Source organism: Crocodylus porosus, unplaced genomic scaffold (genome assembly GCF_001723895.1).
Source record: "Crocodylus porosus isolate Cpor-Errol unplaced genomic scaffold, CroPor_comp1, whole genome shotgun sequence".
In the NCBI taxonomy this organism is placed as follows: domain Eukaryota; kingdom Metazoa; phylum Chordata; order Crocodylia; family Crocodylidae; genus Crocodylus; species Crocodylus porosus.
In genome coordinates this window covers 33,618,989-33,636,834 of record NW_017728914.1, presented here as the reverse complement: position 1 = coordinate 33,636,834, position 17,846 = coordinate 33,618,989, and the positions used below count along the sequence as shown (strand labels likewise).

General features: G+C 57.8%; 1 long non-coding RNA gene across 1 annotated transcript; it reads right to left on the bottom strand.

Annotated features, from left to right (window-relative positions):
* Window positions 1-463: 463 nt before the first annotated feature.
* Window positions 464-8,144, bottom strand: LOC109310169. The gene is made up of 2 exons (XR_002101149.1): window positions 7,858-8,144; window positions 464-991 (listed from the first exon to the last, which is right to left on the bottom strand). It is a non-coding gene; the product is annotated as an uncharacterized LOC109310169 (long non-coding RNA).
* Window positions 8,145-17,846: the final 9,702 nt, after the last annotated feature.

Here is a 17,846-nt window from a genome sequence, read left to right as displayed (position 1 = left end):
TTGATCAAACCACCTGCTCTGACGGAGCATGGCTCCGTCTAAGTTTCACCCACCAAGCTATTCCAGAACATGCAGGAGACGCATTTAGATCCAACGACACCGAAATCCCACTTAGTCTACGCGCCCGCCATGCGGAAACATGGGGGTGTATCAGCAGCAAAGCTTGCACATGCCCGTACTGAAAATACACACAGATGTAAATGCCGGATCGAGGGCTTCGGGGATTGTGTAATGTACTTCTCTCGAGACAGCTTTGCTTACGTCTGTCTTGGGATGCTAGCTGCCCCCAGGTCAGGATGACCCCTGAGCCCCTTCCCAACTCCAGGGGTCTTCCCAGCTCTGAAGCCACTGGCCAAGGGGAGCTCTCTTCGTGGCGTTTCTGTTTTGGTCGGCTGGGTGTCTGGTTGGCCATTGCAGGCTTTTACTTCAGGGCAGATGGGGGCATCGGTGCAGGGTACCATTCTCACAGCAGAAAGGCCTTTTAATTTGCAAAAAGAAGGATGCTTCAAAGCTGGACAGATACAACACATATTTGGATAGCTCAATCCTCTCCCCTGCACTAGGGTGATGTTTCCAAACATACCCCGATATCCTCCCCGCCGGGGGCACGGCAGAGATCCACCCCAGACCGAATGCAGGAGGCATTTCAGACTCTGCTGCAAACTTTGCCAGGGGTCCTAGCTGCGCTGCCACGACAAGTAATGAAGGAACCTGGAGATCTCACCCCGGGGCCAAGCTGCATGGCTCGGGTTGGCCCGACAGCCACCCGGGCTTCCTGCCTGTGGACATACGGCGAGAGGTCCTTCACAAGGGAGTCTTTTACCCAGCTCGGAGGGTCTCTGTCCTTTCAGAGGAGTCGTCAGACAAGCCAGTCCAGCGAGACATTCCCCATTCATCCCCCGGGCCCTCGACGCTCCTCCAAAAAATCCATCTCGCCGTCGTCTCTGACGCAGGCGGCTTCCTGCCCCCTTTGTTCCACCAGCCAAGTTCCCTCGGAGCAGAAACAGAAAGAAAGCCCCTTTGTTCCCATCTGCAAACAGGACCATGCCCCGAAGTGCCCCCAGCTCCTAATGACGGCCTGCCCCTTGGGGGGCTTTGGGGTCACCCCCGCTGTCTAGCCAACTGCCCCCGCCTTAACCTCATGTTTGTCTAAGGGCCTTGTCTCCTTAGCTCCACAATGCAGAGTAGTGTTCTCCACCGCCCACCACGCTATGGGGCGTGTGCAAGGCAGGGAGAGGCGAGAGTGTGCATGCATGCACGTGCGCGTGCCTTTGGAGGGATCAGGGCTTGTGAGAAAGAACATGAGTCCTTTGAGATGAGAGTTCAGTGGGTTCATCTCTGGGGCTGACGGTGGAGGTGGATGCTGGAGCAGGGCTGAAGAGGGCTTTGCCAAGGGAAGGAAGGATGGAGGGATGGAGGGATTCCTCACTGAAAAGCCCTCCTGCTCCTTATAGTTGCCTGGGGGCAGCTGAGCGTTGCAACGAAGTTGAAGGCAGGATAATGAGCCTCAGTGGAAGATGGAAAGGGGAAGCTGGATCTCAATGAATGAGCCACGATTAATGAGAACCAGCTGAAGATCCCCTGCTCCCTGCCCGCCTTCCCTCCCCCCCCCCCCCCCCGGGGTCAGCCTGTATTTTCTTAAGCACTGATTGCCGAGAAATTGGAGGCCTGCGTGCCAACAAAGGTCCGATTTGTTAACGCCAGGCCCGCGGCAAAGTGCTCTGAAACGTGAGGAACTGAGTTACAAGCGGCAACGCACGCGGCTCCCATCCGGGAGGAGAGCGGGACAGTTTGGAAGGAGCAAAAATACGAAACCCCCGTCTTGGAGACCTCTCGGGAAGCGCCGACCAGCGGCAGGGCCAAACCTCAGGGGCTCCTTGCCTCCCCCTCCCTGAGCAAACACATGGACACGTGGTCTCCAGGAAGGCCTACCTACCCTGCAGGCATTTACACGGCTCAGGTGGCTCCCACGTGAGAACCGCAAACACGGAAATCACACGGGTGGCACAGAAGGGAGCTCACCCCAGCCACCAAAGCATGTTGGAGGTGGTCTAATTTACCACGATAAATCAAAACCTACCACGATCAAAAGGTGTCAGCGTGTGTTTTCACACGCAGCTAACCTAGCGAAACGTGGGGTTTTGGTGCCGTTTCGTGCCGTGCATCTAAACAACACGCCACGTGTACAAGCGCCCCGACTCAGCACAGTTGACCTAGCCAAGAAGATACCCCCAAGGCTAGTTGTCCTCTTCTCCTTCGCCCTGGGAACGTGCACCCTTACCAGGCTGTCTGTTGTGCAAGGCGCTGTACAAAACACAACCCACCTGCTGATGGTGCTCCTCGCATCCTGTCTTGGCCCTGCGGCTTTAGCTCAGCAGCAGCTCAGGCAGCAACAAAGCAGGGATAGAGCTGATTGTGAACCTGACATGAAAGCACCGAACCCTTTGCCCTTGGGTGGGCAAAGGGGCTGCTTTCGAGTGCAGCAGAGCACCGAAGTCACAGGCACGCACAGGCTCTGGGCACCATTCCCCGCTGCTGGAAGTAGCACCCAGCCTGCTGCAGGCATGCTTGCCCTCCCTCCCAGGGGTTAGCCTGCCCGGCCCCAACCGGCACAGAGGACCCAGCGACCAGGCCAGGCCTCTCGGTGCTTCCCCACACGGGCATCAGCGGAGTTTCTGGACCGGTAGAGCGACGGCCTGGGGTGCAAACTCCTCCCGCCCGTGCCCCTCCTGCCCCACAAGAAAGCTGACTCCGCAGGAAACATCTCCCTTACGTTCCTCAGATAGCCGAGGGGAGGGATGGGGTGGGACATGCAATCTCTTTCCTCGTGGACAGCCACGATTGCCTCCTCCACCTCGCCGGGGCAGGGCTTCAAAGCTGTCAGCGCTTGGAAACCATCACTTGCCACCTTCTCCTCCGACAACGCGTTTCGTCGGAAAGCCTCGTTAACAAGCTGCCTGAGCGCAACGTCCCAGTGGATCCCTGCGCAAAAAAGGCTCCTTATCAGAGAGCAACAGCCAGGTTCATTTATCTCTAACGGATACAATGGGACCTTTCCCCTTCCTTCATGAAGTGTCGGTGATGGGAGGCATCTCTGGCATTGCTGCCCTCCCCTGCAAGGTTAACGTCTAGTCGGTCTTGGCAAGGATTTCCACTGCTGCCTCTGGCCGGCAGCCTTGTCCCACCTTGTCTCTGGGATTCAGCAGGAAGGAAATCCTCCCTGGGGCTTGTCCAGCCCCCTCTCCCTACATGAGGCTCCTAGAAGATGGACACCAAAAGGATTAGGGTGGGCCAAGGAGCTGGGGGAAGAGGTCATGGCACATGAGTCAGGCATTGCCCTTTCAGCCACGTGCCACTGGTGTACGAATGAAGGCCATGGACCGGTTCGTAGAGCCCTTCACGTGACACCTCTGACACGCTCAGGCCCAGTCACCGATAAACAGGCAATGGGTGCGAGCCCTCAGACCCCTGCAGACACCTCTGCGGGGTCACAACCTAGATGGGGCTCAGGTTTCTGACCCAGTCGTCGCTGGCCGTCCCTCGGAGTCGAGGACGACGTCCCTGTACTGTATTTCCACCGGGGCCCCATTTCAGCGCGGGTTATTAAGCAGTGACATAATATAAAAACCAAATCATTAGTATCATCAGCAGTCCCTCAAAGTCGACGACGATGTCCATCAGGCTCGATGGGTCCCGAGGTGACGGAGGAGCCCGATTCTGGATTCAGCAACGGGAGCACGTCGCTGCGCGGAGGAGTGGGATTCGCAGCCCAGGTAGCCGCGCGGAGCTGGAAAACACCTGCAAAACGTGGGCTCCCCCAGGACCCGGGACCCAGGGGGAGAGGGGAGCAGGAAGGAGGTGGTGAGGAGGGGGAAGCCGCTCTCCAAGGAGGCAATTTCCTGGTTGAGAGCAACTTTTAGCCAGATTTAAGGGCTTGGACACATGCTTGGAGGAAAGGGGCATGAGTCGCTATCGAACGTGGGAGCGCGGGGCACGGCCTCTGAATCAGACCTTCCCAAACCTTAAGTGCTGGAGGGTGCAAGAGGAACCGGGGCAAAAACCCGGTCAGACCCAGTTCACTCTCTGCCCCCTGCCCCTGTGAGATGTCTTTCCTGCCCATGTCCAGGGGGTTTGGACCCAATGGTCCTTTCCAGCCCCTAACAACTATGACGAAGCTATGAGGTGCAGGAGACTGGGGAAGACGGGCCGATGGTCGGAGCAGCTCTTCTGTTCCTATGACTAAGTGGGACCCCTCTCCTCCCAGCAGCCCCCTGACCACAATCACAAGGGCCTCATCCTACTGATGGCATGAGAGTCGAAGCTCATCTATGTCTATCCCAACCATGCTGTTGGGCCAATAAAAGATATCACCTACAGCAATTCTGGCCATTATAAAAGCCCTTCATTGCCTGGTTTGCAGGGCTACCAGAAGCACATCCAGGGCATATACCAGTTACACCAGACATGGCATGCCTGTGTCTGTATATGTTTGAGAGGGAGCTGATGTGCAGTCCGTGTGTGTGTGCTAGCTTGCTCACATATAATGAACGTGTCTGGAGTGTGCACGAGTGTAGTATGGGGCACGCCTGAGTTTACCTGATCAAGAAGTCAGCACACGCCAGTGCAACTAATTGCATTTAGCTGCCTGGAGGTTTTCCTGAAGGTTAAAAGCCTGGCAAAGAAGAACTCCAAGGAGCAATGCGGCCAGAGGAAACGAGAGCAGAAAAATGTCATAAACAGATATAAACTTCCCAGGCTATTGCTCTGCCCTGCTCCGGCACGGACGGGGTCAGGCCCTCAGACTGTTTATAGAAACCCCAGTTTACCAAGAAATCCATCTCCCATTTCCTGTTGACTGCAGAAAGCCAAAATCCGAACCGAGCCAGAAACCTCTGCGGGCTGGAACTCAAATGAACGACCGTCCTTTCTTAACGACAGGGAAGGAAGGGGCTTGCACTGCGGCTCGGTCCGCTCAGCTGTGAATCCAAACGAACGTGTCCGTTCCAGCTTTCCGCTTGTCCATCGTGGGGTCATTCCAGGAAGTCCCGCCTTTGGAGGACGGTACTTCCCAGGTGATATCACACAGTCAGATGCTTGATTGGCTGGCGCCGGGAGGGGCTGGTTGTGAGGCACTACTGGACTCCCTTGGCACTGATGTTAAAACAGAGCCACCCCAATCGTTCGGGCTGCTCGACTGCAACCGGGGACGGGAAGTGGGACGCTGCCGGGCTCCCATGAACGTGGTGCTTGCGAATCAGGCCCTCTGGCTTCCCCGACATGAACCGGGGGGTCTGATTTGCAGGGGTGCTGCTCACCCTCGAGTCCGCCGGCGCTGTAAGTCAGCAGCACCTTGGAAAACAAGGGCGACGCTCCGTGCATGGGCCGTTGCACCCAGCCTCCGGCTGGCAGTCAGGTGGATCCGAGTGCAAGTTCACATGTCACGACTTTGGCACAGACGCTGGCCCGAGCCCTTCTCTGGTAAAACGGGGAACAACATTTGCCTGCCTCTGGCAGGGCTGGAGGCTTGAATTCCTTCAAGGCCCTTCTGACCTTAAAAATCAGTGGGCATCTGGAAAATGCCTTGAGCTCCTCCTCTCCAGACGTGCAGCAGCCCTCCATCCTGTTCTTCCATTTCCCATGGCTTTCTTCCATCCCTTGTTCTCTCCCTCGCGCTCTTTCCAGAGCACTCGGCCTAAATCAAAACCACTTCTGCAGATGTCTCGTGTGGAGAGGAGTCTGCAACCTTCTGCATAAGCTCCACTCAAGGCCGAGATCCGTTATTGTGAAGTCCTCCCAGGCAGGGAGCCCAGCCAACCGGGGTGTGCAGCCTCAGATACCGCTGCTATTTACTGCCTGAGTCATCGTCCGTCATGAACCCAGAGGAGCTGAGGGAGGAAAGACTCTGCACTGACCCGTAAACCATCTTCTTTTTCTCTGAATCCATGCAGAAAAGGGAAGTGCGCGTCTCTTTTTCTCGTTGCCAGCCAAAGGCCTCCTGCGCTGGAGGGAGAAATGAGCCATGCCCTCCTTTCCCAGCTGTCCTCTGGAGTCGGCATGTGCCCGGAGCTGCACGGGGTGCAGGAAAGCACAGGGCCTGCCCTGGAGATGTGCAGCCCTAAGCTGCAGTCCTGCAGCCGGATGCATGCTGGAAGACCCCCTCCGCCGGCAGTCGTGGTGGAGTCAGTGGGTTTCTCCATGGGCCACAAGCATCTGGTGTCTTTGGAGCCAGGATCTGAGATACTGTGTGCCTAGGTTTACTCTCCCCTTCCTCCTGCTTGCATTGCTGCAGCTCACCAGGAGTAAACCCAGCCTGTCCCCCCTGCACGTCCAAGGGCTCCCCATCCTCCACACTCCCTGCTGTCCTCTCCCTCGTCCAGCTGTGGGCTCCCAGGGCCAACATGCCCGCACTGCCCCCACCCCCACCCTAATCCCAGGGTGCCCAGCCACCGCTTCCTCGCGACTCAGCTTCTTCTCCAGGCCTCGGACACATTGGCACAACCCCGACCCCTTAGGCAGCTACCTGTGCTCTCCTCCCGTTTGCAGTGAGAGGACAAGGGATAGCATTAAATGGAGCCGGGACATCTTTCTAGCCTGGCTGTATCCTGGTCTGCGAGCGGCTTGGGGCAGGGGCCGCCTTCGGCCAAGTGCCGGCAGCCCTGAGCTCTGGGATCTTGAAGCAATGCTAATATTCATACAGCGGAAATTTCACTGTGCAACGGTGGCAGGTGCAGCTGTTCCCAAACCTCTCCCAGGGCATCAGAGACCCTGGGGACGGGTTCAATTCATCGCATGCCAAGAAGTCTCCATCCCAAAGGATCAGATCCATAACTCTCCCCCACTACCAGTGCTCGTGCTTATAGACCCCACACATCCCCCTCAGCCTCAGAGGACAAAGTCCCTTCAGATACCTGGGGGAAGGGGCATGGGGGCAGCAGCTCCGCTGGCTGAGCTAAAGGAGGTCCCCATCAGACCCCGCAGTGCCAGCTCAAAGCAACAAAAGCCGGGCTGCAAATACAATGCTATTGTAACCGAAACCATTAAACACACAGATGCATGCACCCTTCCCTCCTGGGCCAGGATTTGAAGTAACACAGTCTTTTCCCCATGCACCCGCCACCATTGCACACCCCTGCTCTCTGGGGTTGCACACCACCTGCTCTTGCCCCCTCTCTGCCGCCCTAGGGCCCAGTGCCAAGGTCAGGAGCAACTCTAGGAGAGGCCGGTGGCCTGGGCAGCGGTCCACAATGGCCAGCCAGCCAGGGAATGGAGGCAGCCATCATGAGGAGGATTCTGGGTCAAATGAATCCAGCGCCAGATGTGGCAGAGCCCATCCCCGTCCCAGTCTCATGGCTGGTCAGCCCACGCCATGCCACCTCTCCTGCACCTGCCGCATCACACTTGGTTTCTTTCCTGCAATGCTCCCAGTAAGAAAACCTAGCCCCAAAGCCAGGCTGCCCTGGAGAAAACACCCACCGCAACCTCTCCCCTCGCTGCAGCCTGCCCCGGCAAGCGGGAAAGCAGCGGTGCAGCCTCTGACCACCCCAGAAGCAGATGCCAAAGTCCCCCCACACACACACACTACTGTGCACATGACTGCCCTCGGTAACGCCCCTTCACTGGAACCAGTAAGAGCAGCTGGTATCCAGGGGAAGGTAATCAGCCCTCTGGCCTCCTGATCTCTCCCCTCCGGGGCCTTGGGACCGAGGCTGCTCAGAGCCGGGTGCTGGTGCCGCGGGGGTGCTGCACGCAGGCCTGCAAGGGTACAACAGGTCATGTGCTCGCCAGCTGCTTGGAAGCCTTCCCTTGGCTCCGAGTCGCGAGTCCAGATTTTTATAATTATTAGTGCTAGTAATTTACCGGAAAATATTTATCCTGGCTCCCAGCGAGGGGTCTGATTTGGGTAGGCCTGTCTGTGCTCCGAGCGAGGCCAGAAACCCGCGTGTGCATGAATGCGTGCGCGTGCACGGACTGAATGTGTGCATGTGTGTGTGCATGTGTGTGGGAGAGAGCACGCCTCTGTGAGCATCCCAGTGATTGCAGGTGCGGGAGCTGCGTGTGCGTCTTAAGTGAGAGCGGGCATGAGTTATGTCCGTCTATACAGCGACGATTCACGGACCCATGGAAAACGAGGGTGGGAAGGGACCTCCGGAGATCACAACTAGTCCAAGCCCTGCTCCAAGTGGGACCAGCCCTGCCTAGACCTCTGCCCATCTCTGCATAAGCTGCCCGTGGCCGTGTGAATGGGTCTGTCCCGTGACTGCGTGGGACACGTGGAAGGGAGCCCGGATTTCGGAGCTGGGGCCTGTCCCAGTGCACCTGCATTCAGATGTTAAGGCAACACCCCCCCAGCGTAGGCGGTGCAATCAGGCACCTAATTTGTGTGCAAGCAGGTGCCTAATTTGACTTTTTTTGTTGCAGCCATTCCAGCGCCCTGGCGCGGCGCAGTGGCAGCAGTGCAACAATGCGACTGGACTGAAGAAACCGCAGTTAGAAGAGCGAGGGGTGGAGCACGGAGCAAAGGGGATGCTCCCCTACCTGCCAGTGGAGACGGAAAGGGGCAGAAAAGGCCTTCAGCCCCCCCAGCAATGCTCATAGGAAGCTCCTTTGGGGACTTCTGAGAGGTAAAATGCCTCAAAAGCAAGCACCTCAATGCAAGGGGGGCAGACCCCTTTGCCTCATCTGTTGAGGGTCACCCAGGGCTCCTTGACTGCGGCGCCTGGGAGCATCACGCTGCTGACCCGGGATAAAAGCTGTGAATTCAGGACCAGGGGCTGCGCTCCTGCGCTGACAAGCTAAGGGATGGCGGCCAGAAGAAGCATGAAAGCCTCTCGATCCATCATCTCCAGGACACAGCGTGGGACAAGCAGTGGCTGCTCGCCGCCACCCACCCGAGGAAGCAAAGTGTCCTCCTGCCAGGGGATGAAGGGGGCTCTTCTCCGGGATCTCACCCCTCGTCTCTCCCAGGCTCCTCAGCTCCGGGGCAAAGCAGGTAGGGCTCTCCAGATGCCCAGGCAGCCGCGGACCGGCTGGCGTGGCCGCTCTCCCCCACGCCGGCCCCCGGAGAACCAGAAGGCTGCTGTTGCAAAACATCTGGATGCTGGAAAGAAGCCAGGCCTCCCCGTTATGGCTAGTGGCAGAAACCCTTGGCTCCCAGAGCGACGCCATCCATCACGCGCCCGAGCCCTGCTGCCGCGAGCGTGCACGGCGCATGGAGAGCGGGACGCAGGCCAGGGTCACGGAGCGGCCTCCTCGGGCCGGGGCCGGCTTTGCCACGGGGCACACCTCAAACACGGCCTAGTCTGGCCCCCCTCCCCGTGACCCCGTCACTCCGAGATGCCACCAGCTGTTTCACATGAAGCTGTTTCATGGGCTCAAGGACATCCGACCAACCAAAGTCTCGCCCCCCAGGACGGTAAAGGGGAAAGTAAATAGCTGCCGACGTCTAGCAGCCAAAAACCAGCTCCTCCGATCCTTTCGGAGCCCGTAGGATGTTGCCTTAGGCACTCTTAGCTCACCCTCCAGATCTCCGGGCAGATAAATAATAATTACAAGCGGCAATCAGAGCACAGCAGCATGTGTGGCATGTTCAAAAGCGTCCGGGGTGGGTCTGGCTCTGCTGCCCTGATGCCAAGGGGAGTTTTCCCTGCCGGATAGGGGCGACCTGGACAGTCCGTCATCGACTCGTAGGGAACAGGGCAGGTATCTGCCCCTGCTCCGACGCCCTGCTCAAGACAGGATCCTCCCTGTTGAAACCTGCCCAGACGCGTGTGTCTACCCTGTATTTAAAAGCTTCCCATGAAAGACATCCCACCATTGCTCTGGGCAGTCTGGTCCAGGGCTTCACCAGCCTTATCATTAGAGGGATCTTGCTAAGACCCAACTTTGATCTCTCAGGGCGCAGTTTCATCCCATGACTTCTTGGACACAGAGAAGAGCGGGTCGCCCTCCAGGCTATCACCACTCCCCTGACGTGCCATCACACGTGGTTAAACATCCACCGGGCCCAGAGAGAGACAATCGCACTCCTTCTCCGCTTGTATCCCCAGCGAGCTGCTCAGACCCGTCACCCGGTTGCTCCAAAACCGCTCGGCACAACGGCAAGCGTCCCTGCCTCGTCCATGGCTCACAACGCCTGGGCCGCAAAATGACCGGGGAGCGGCCGAGAGAGCGTGACGGCGAGTGGTGCCAGCCTGTGCGGCGGTGGCTGCCCCCAGACGTGTCACCCTCTATAAGCAGAGACGCGGGAAAGTCCGCATGCGTCCAGGGAGAATATGAAACACATGTTGCGGCTGTCGGGGAGCCCGGCTGGAGCCCGGGGCCGCACGGGTGGTCTCATAAAGACGGGCCGGCTGGGCTTGGCTTGCGGATGCTGCGAGACCGCGCTTTGCACGGATGCCGGGGGACGGAGGGGAAGAGGCGCGGCCACGACGCGTGGGACGAGCTGGGCTGCCTCCGACTGCGTAGGGACCAGCGTAGGCTTGGAGGGATGGGAGCCCCTGAGGATGCCGATGGCTCGGGGCTGTTGTGGCCCCCAGGGGAGGACTCCACCAGGAAGGCAGTCGAAGCCCTCCCAGTCTGAGCTCTCAAGACATGGGACTACTGGGTACAATGTGCATGTCCCTCCTTCTCTTTGATGATGGCCTTGTCTCATCAGCCGGGTGTGCAAAATGACCGAGGGGCATGGGGCTGGTAAGAGCAGCAAGAACAGGAACCCTTCACCCTCTTCCCAAACATACCTCGGGCTAAGATAATCCAGCCTGGTGGCTGCTCTCCCAAAGCCACTTGTGCTGTGCTACCCACCCCAACTCCCCGGCGCTGATCTGGCTTTTCTCTCCAGCAGATATCACAGCCACTTTGCAGGCTGGGAAAGAAAACCCAGGTGTCCTGAGCCCTGGCTTCACGCTAGGTCCCGCTTCCTCCGACTCTTAGGTTTCCACGTTGAGCAGGAGGTGGGGAATAGGCACAGGCAGCCAGGGCAGATGCAGATCTCTGGATACTAGAAGTAGACCCCGGCAAAAAGAGAAAACCAAGTGAAATGCATCCCTTGATGAGCCACCAGCCCCATCTCGGGCCTTGTCCCTTGCACAGTCCATCCGCTGGCTCATTACCCTCTTGCCCCAAGCACACCCCGCACCAGCGCCCAGGGGAAATCACCCCAGGGTCTGCCAGGAAATGGAAAGGGCTGGGGCACTCCAAAAAACACAGTCTTATTCTTTTCAGTGGTGTGTGTGTGCTGGAGGGGGTGGTATCTTATACTCTGGTGCATGTTGTACGCAGGAAAGCACGGTACCTGTGTGCGGCATTGGTCACGGAGCCATGCGTGGGCCAGGTGCGCATCACAAGCTCTGCCCAATACAGAGCTCACGTGGCTGTGAGCGAGTGTGCAAAAGCGGCCTCACTTACAGGGGAAGGGCTCTGAGGAGCTGGCCCAGCGGAGACAAGAAGGTAGCCTCCGTACCCGGGACGGCATCGCCAGGCTCAGAGAGCAAATGCGGCCGGCGTGCTGGATGGCTGCAGCCTGTGTCCGGGGGAGACGAGGCCAGTGCCGCCGGACTCCTTCGCCCCGTTTCAGCGCTACAGGCGCATCTATTCCCGCTCCTTCCCAGGGGCTGGATGAAGGACTTAGCAGCTCTGCCGGTGCCTGTCATCCTGAAATGGCCCATGGTATTGTGATCCCCAGGTTGCCCCAGGTGTTTCACTGCATTATTAAAACCAGATTAACCTTACCAGCTATATTGTCTTGCTTTGCCCTTGCTAAGGCCTCCAGCTGCACTGATAGGCAAAGGAAACTCATGGCTGTTTCATCCCAGAAGGGGCCAAATGCAAGCAAGCAGGTGATGAGCCCGGTCTCTGCCTTCCCCCCATCCTCCCACGGGCACTCACGGGGCTCCCAGACACGTGCCAAGCGTGCGAGGTGGCAGTCCAGCATGCAAGTGCGCGGGGCCTGATTTCAGCAGCGAGGGACAGGAGACCGGGGGGCAAAGGGAAAGGGCTAGGGCGAGTCTGGCAAGCTGGTGATGGCTGGCTGTAGCTCGCAGAGCACGTGCACACACGGCGCAGCCTTTGAAAGACCCGTCTCGCCGCTACATCTGCTCGTAAGCTGGAGAACGCGCTGTCCCCACGGGGACCCATTTCGCATCTCCGGGCTCCCTTGATCAGGCCAGCGTTTGGCTGGGGAGGGGGCGGGGAGGGAAAAGTTGTAAGGCCCTCTCCACTTGTTATTGCAAAATGGAAACCAATGCGTCTATAAGGGTTTCTCTGTGCACGGGGAGCTGCCGTCAAAGCAGCCAAGGAACAGTCTGTGCGGTCGGCATGGTGCCCCCGGGCCAGCTCCCAGGTGCCCGTTCCTGCGCCGGCACCGCCCCGCGGGGGACCGGTGCGAGTCCCGGCCAACTCGGCTGAACAAGGCCAGGCAATGTTCTGCACGCGGGAGTCCAGACGCGCCGTGTTGTTACAGATGGAGCGGGAATGCGGGTCCCGGCCCTGCCTCCTCGCTGCCTGGATGAAAGGCAAGCGGGCCAGGGCTCCAGGGGGGTCACTGCAGCCGCCAAGCGACGTGCATCCAGGCGGGGTGGCGTGTCCTCCTTGCTCCGCTCCTCCTGGTCCCTGCCGTCCTCAATCACCCGTTCCCACGCACGGCTGCGGGCTCAGGCCGACCCGGGCGCTCGGAGAAGCTCTTCCACCCCGTGCGTCGTGCCAGCCACAGCTCCCTGCCGTGGTCCTTCACTACCCCCAGGACGATGCGCTGGGTGGGACGTCGCCTTGCTCCTGGAAGGAAAGGCAGTGTCACCCGTGTATCCCAGGTTCCCGCGGCCCCTGCATAGCCCCCATAGGCGCTTCAAGACGGCTGTGCCGTGGGGGGAAGGCAGGCAGCGTAAGGAGCATCAGGGTCACTGCCTCCAGCTAGATACAGGCTCATATGCCGGCCCCATGCCCTACCCTGCCGGGCCGTCCTCCTCCTCCCGGGGACGCCAGGGCCTCTCCCATGAAAATGGGGGGGCAGAATATGGGCTGCAAGGCGAGACGTGCACTGAAAATAAGGGCAGGGGAGGCTACGGCCGAGGGACGAGGCCCCGAAAGGGAAAGGCTGGAGATGGGGAAGAAGAACCAAGTGGAGGAAATGACTCCCTGCTTCTCTCCGGCTGTCGGAGAGTACATGGGCAGGCCCCGCTCCGGGGCCGGAGCCCCCTCCGACACGTGGTTTTAATAAGCAGTGCGGGGAGGGACAAAGGCTGCTTGTGAGAGGAGCATATGTTCCCCCTCGGCCGCGGGGAAATGGCAGGTGGGGAGGGTGGAAGAGGCCGGGGGAGAGCGGTTTCAGCCCATAAATCATAGTGGGGGTGCTGCTGAGGTGCTTGCATTTGCAATTTCGGCAGGGACAGCACTGAACGAGCCGTGCTGCTAACGGGAACCGGCCTGGCCGTGCCCGTCCGCAGCTGGGGGAGAGGGGGTCGGACGTCGGGGCATCACTGGTGGGCAGCAGGAGCCGGGCTAGTTCACCTACACCCCTCCCCTGAGACTCCAGGGTCCCCGCGTCGCCTCGTAATGGCCTGTTGTTGAGATGATAATACATAATATTGGCAGAGGTAGGAAACGGGGTTGGGAACAGACCCCCGTGGTAGGAGGAAGGGTGGGATGGCCTCACGGGGCTCTTCAGCCTCAAACAGTGCAGCCGAGGGCACCGAACAAGCAGCCCCCGCCAGCTCACGGCGGAGCTGCCACCACCCTCGGTGGCCTTTCGGGTCAGACAGAGGCTGAGCATTGAGCTACACTGGGGCTTTATATATAAAGCAGGCGTCTCTGGCTTGCTAAGGGCTATGCTGAGGATCGCTGTCATCTGGGACCACTTTAGGATGGAGGCCACCCCCCTTGCTAGACGCTGCCAGCCGACAAGTAAGAGACTTGTCTTCCTTGGAGGCGCTCTGGCTGGAGATGAATGGCGCTGAGAGATGGGAAAGCCCTGAATGGGGCATATGGGTTAAGAGTTGGGAGAGCCCTTGAGTGCTGTTAAAAAGCCCCTTGAAAGCCCCCTTACAGCTCACGTCGGCCAGTCTTGACTGGCATAACCCAAGCAGGCGCCCTCCATTCTCAGAGGCGATCCCACAGCTCAGTACATCCCACGGTCAGGAGGGTTGTTTTGACTTGGCTCTTCCCTCCCCCACTTGTATCCCACTGCCTCTCGGTCTTTGCAATGCCACCTCATTTAGCTTCACCCCCAGGTCCTCCAGCAACCTATCTACCCCTTCTCCAGATCTACTGAAATCCCTGGACCCAAAGGGTTAGTTGTTCGTGTGCGCTAGGTTTTGTAAGATGAGGCTCTTCGGAAGTCACGGAAAAGACAGAGCGAGATAAGGTAAGTAATCGGAAACCTGAGCATGCAAGAACCAGCGGGAGGCAAGGTATAAAGATGACGGCGCAGGAATCAGCCAGTCTACTCTACGTCAGTTAGGGCAAGTATGAAAGTTTTGGCCATTTCATATTCCTTCTCCTGCTGGAGAGATGCCACGGCCCTGGGGGAAGGAACGGGGAAGAGCTGGATCCACGCAGCATCCAGAGAACGGTTAATAGACACGTCGTTTATGGACTCCGTCATCTGGACGGATGCAGCAACCAAGACGAAGCCACCGGGACTTCTGGCCCCCGGGTTGAATGGCTGGGAGTCACAAGTGCACGGTGCACTCTGAAGCCTCCTGAGATGCAGGCGCAGCAAACCCGGCGTGCTTTCCCATTCACAACTTCACGGAAAGAAAATGAGTTGGCAAGCCTGACTTCTCTGAGCGCGCTCCTCGTGACCACCCTGTCGGGCCACTTGCATGAGCAAGTTGCACCCAAGGGCAAGTCACCGGCAGGTTGGACCCCAAGGGTTTCAACCTTCTCGTCTTCATTTCTCTTGTAGAAAAACAGAACATTGTCCTTTCAGCCTATCCATATAATCCAGTTGGAAGGCAATATCCCCACATGGAAGAAACATATTTTAAGAAGTGAGATTTTGAGATTTCAAACCCATTTTGTGTCGTATAGCAGTGTTATATTTAAACTCCGTGGCATTCAGTGCAAATATGTGACTCATGTAGAGTCAGATGTCCCCAATATTAGCCATATTATTCCTAGATATTATTATTCTTCAAACTCCTAAATATTATTACTCATACAGCACATTTCTAGTAAGATATAAATTTAGACCATTTCTTCAACAGACAACACAGAGATGGGAAATATTGCATAAGCTTTCTATAAAGTCGTACAGTACGGGGCTATATGAACAGACGAGGCTATACTATTGCCCAGGGCTAAGAAGAGTTACTACAATTTAGCATTGCCCTGTCACAAAATGCAAACCAAAATCATCGGAGACAAGTTAAAGGAAATGTTTTGCATGGCTCTTATTCAAGGGGACAGACTTTTTATTGCACTTTCCAAACAATATGGGGTACTGCCAGCACTTGTGGGGGGGAAATGCTCTGCAATCATTTTGGGGGCTGGACTCGATGATCTTCTGAGCCCCGATGCCTATGAAATCTGATGTCTATGAAAAAATTAAGAACTTTTTTGGTGTTGTCTAACTGCCTTCCTGGACGTGCGGCATGACTAAACAAAGGCATTAACAGGCCAGGCTCGAGTGAGGGATTGTCAAAGTTTTTGAGACAATAGCTCAAAATTTGAAAGATCACATGACACAGCGTCATCCAATCAGAGGGCGGCAGTAGCCTGTTTTATGTCTATGGCATTCGATACGTCCCCACATCTATCATATGCTTGGTTTCATGTGGTATCAGGAATGTAACCCTACCCATTCGCAGGCCCTTCCCAGACAATTGCAATCATAAATGCCAAAGAATTTCTCTCTGTGGTTCTGTTGAAGAATCTCAGCAATGTCAACATCCTTCTCCTTCTTGTTGACTTTTTATTGTCTCACCCCATTGTCTAGACGTTGCCTCCCTTAAATTCCCAAGATCCCAGCTTCCCACAACTTAAATGCAATAAATATATGTATGCTTGAGAGGCTAATCCACCCCGAACCAAAACGGTAAAGAGCCAGCGAGGGCAGAGTCGAGCAGCGGTTCCCATAGACAAAGTAGATGCCACCATGCTGATGGAGCATCGCCTCCAAAAGGGCTCAAACCCACACTGCCCGGGGATGGGCCCTTAGCAGAGCTCGCTGGCTCAGCACTGTGAATCAGGCCATGCAGCATCTACATCCGCATTAGTCTTGGTCATGACGAGTCTCCCAGCCTAATTTTCAAGACAGAATGGGCTGTGGGTGCAGAAAAGACAAGACACCTCCACTGAAAATTTCCAGCGTGGGAAGACAAATGCAGGGAAGAGTCTTTGGCATGTATGTGGCATTTCTTTTGGTCCCCTTGAAGCCCATCTACTTACCAGAAGGTGCAAGGACCAGAGAGGACAGTCCCACAACAGTCTCACCAGCTGATGCTGCAAGTCTGAGCACAAGGACGTGACCCGGTGGGGGATCGGGCAATTGCACCTGTCACGGACAGCCGGGTCAAGGGCCAACCTGGTCCTGCAATTATCACTTGGGCTTGCTGCAAGAGGCCGTGCCAGCAGCCCTGTTGCGAAGCCCTGGTGTGTTGTGCCTTGCCATTGCCTCGCACAAAGCACTGCAGAGCCCCTCGCCCACCCATCCCTCGCTGCCAGCAGCTGTTTCAAGCACAGCGAGTCTCCTAAAATGTGAGCCTGGCCCCATTTCCCTCTCTTACAAGCACAAGATCTGCACAGCTGCTGGCTGACTGGCATGGTCTCGTATCGGATGAACCGGCGAGGGGAACGGCATGGCCATACATCATCTTTCCAGGCCCGTGGCTCCCCACCCCAATCCTGGCAGCAACCCTGGAGTCTCCGCTCTCCTCCCTCCCTGCCTTTCCCATCTCCCCCTCGAGCAGCTTCTTGCAGGAGCTCTAGGAGCAGGCGCTGAGCTCCCCGCTTTCTCCCATCCCCTCGGGAGCCTACTGCCAAACTTGCAGTCCTGGCAAACCCTGAAAGGCAGGAGCCGAAGAGTCACAACAGCAGCACGGAGCTCGGCACGGGCTGCACCTCTCTGGCCCCAGGCTGTTCGCCTGCCACGCGGGGGTCTCGAGGCCCTGTGAGATGACAGCAGAGCATCACTGCCAATGGGGAAACTGAGGCACAGTGGGGCCAACAAGCTTTCCCAAGGGCAGAGAGCCAGAAATGGAAACTGGACTTCCTTTGAATGATGCTTTGCTGCAGATGGGCACAACTCTACAGTGCTTTAGAAGGGGCAGAGAGTCGCTGCTGGGGAGAGATGGGGAGAGAGAAAAGTGGGTGCTGGTGGCAGCAGTGGGATTTTACGCAGGGGGCTGGATGTAGGCACAGGAGTCAGGCATCCCCCCCAGCCCTGTGCCCCTGGGAAGGGGCATAGACGGGAGCACAGGGCAGAGGGAGCAGGGCTGGTGGGGGGATGCCACCCGCAGAGCTGGCCATGGCTGAGGCTGCCCTACAGACTCTGCACACAGCACAGCCTCCCTCTGCCTGGTGCTGCCCACCGGGGGATACAGCCTGAAGGGAGCAAGAGTGAGCCCCCCCCCCCACCTACCCCTGCCCCATGACCCCGCAGCGATGGGCCCAAGCCACGCCGCAGGCTAGCTGCTCCCCACCCCGCACTTCCTGCACGCCGCCTGGAACTGCCCAGGACGTGCATTAATCATCCTGTCCCCACGCCCAGCCAAGGGCAGGCACAAGCTGCAGAGCACAAGGGCCGAGTGGGCCAGCAAGAAAAGCTGGCTGGGAGGGAGCTGGCAGTGGGGGGAAGAGGAGCAGCCCGCAGCGGGCCTAGACGGCTGTGCAGAGCCAGGCACACTGATGGAGCC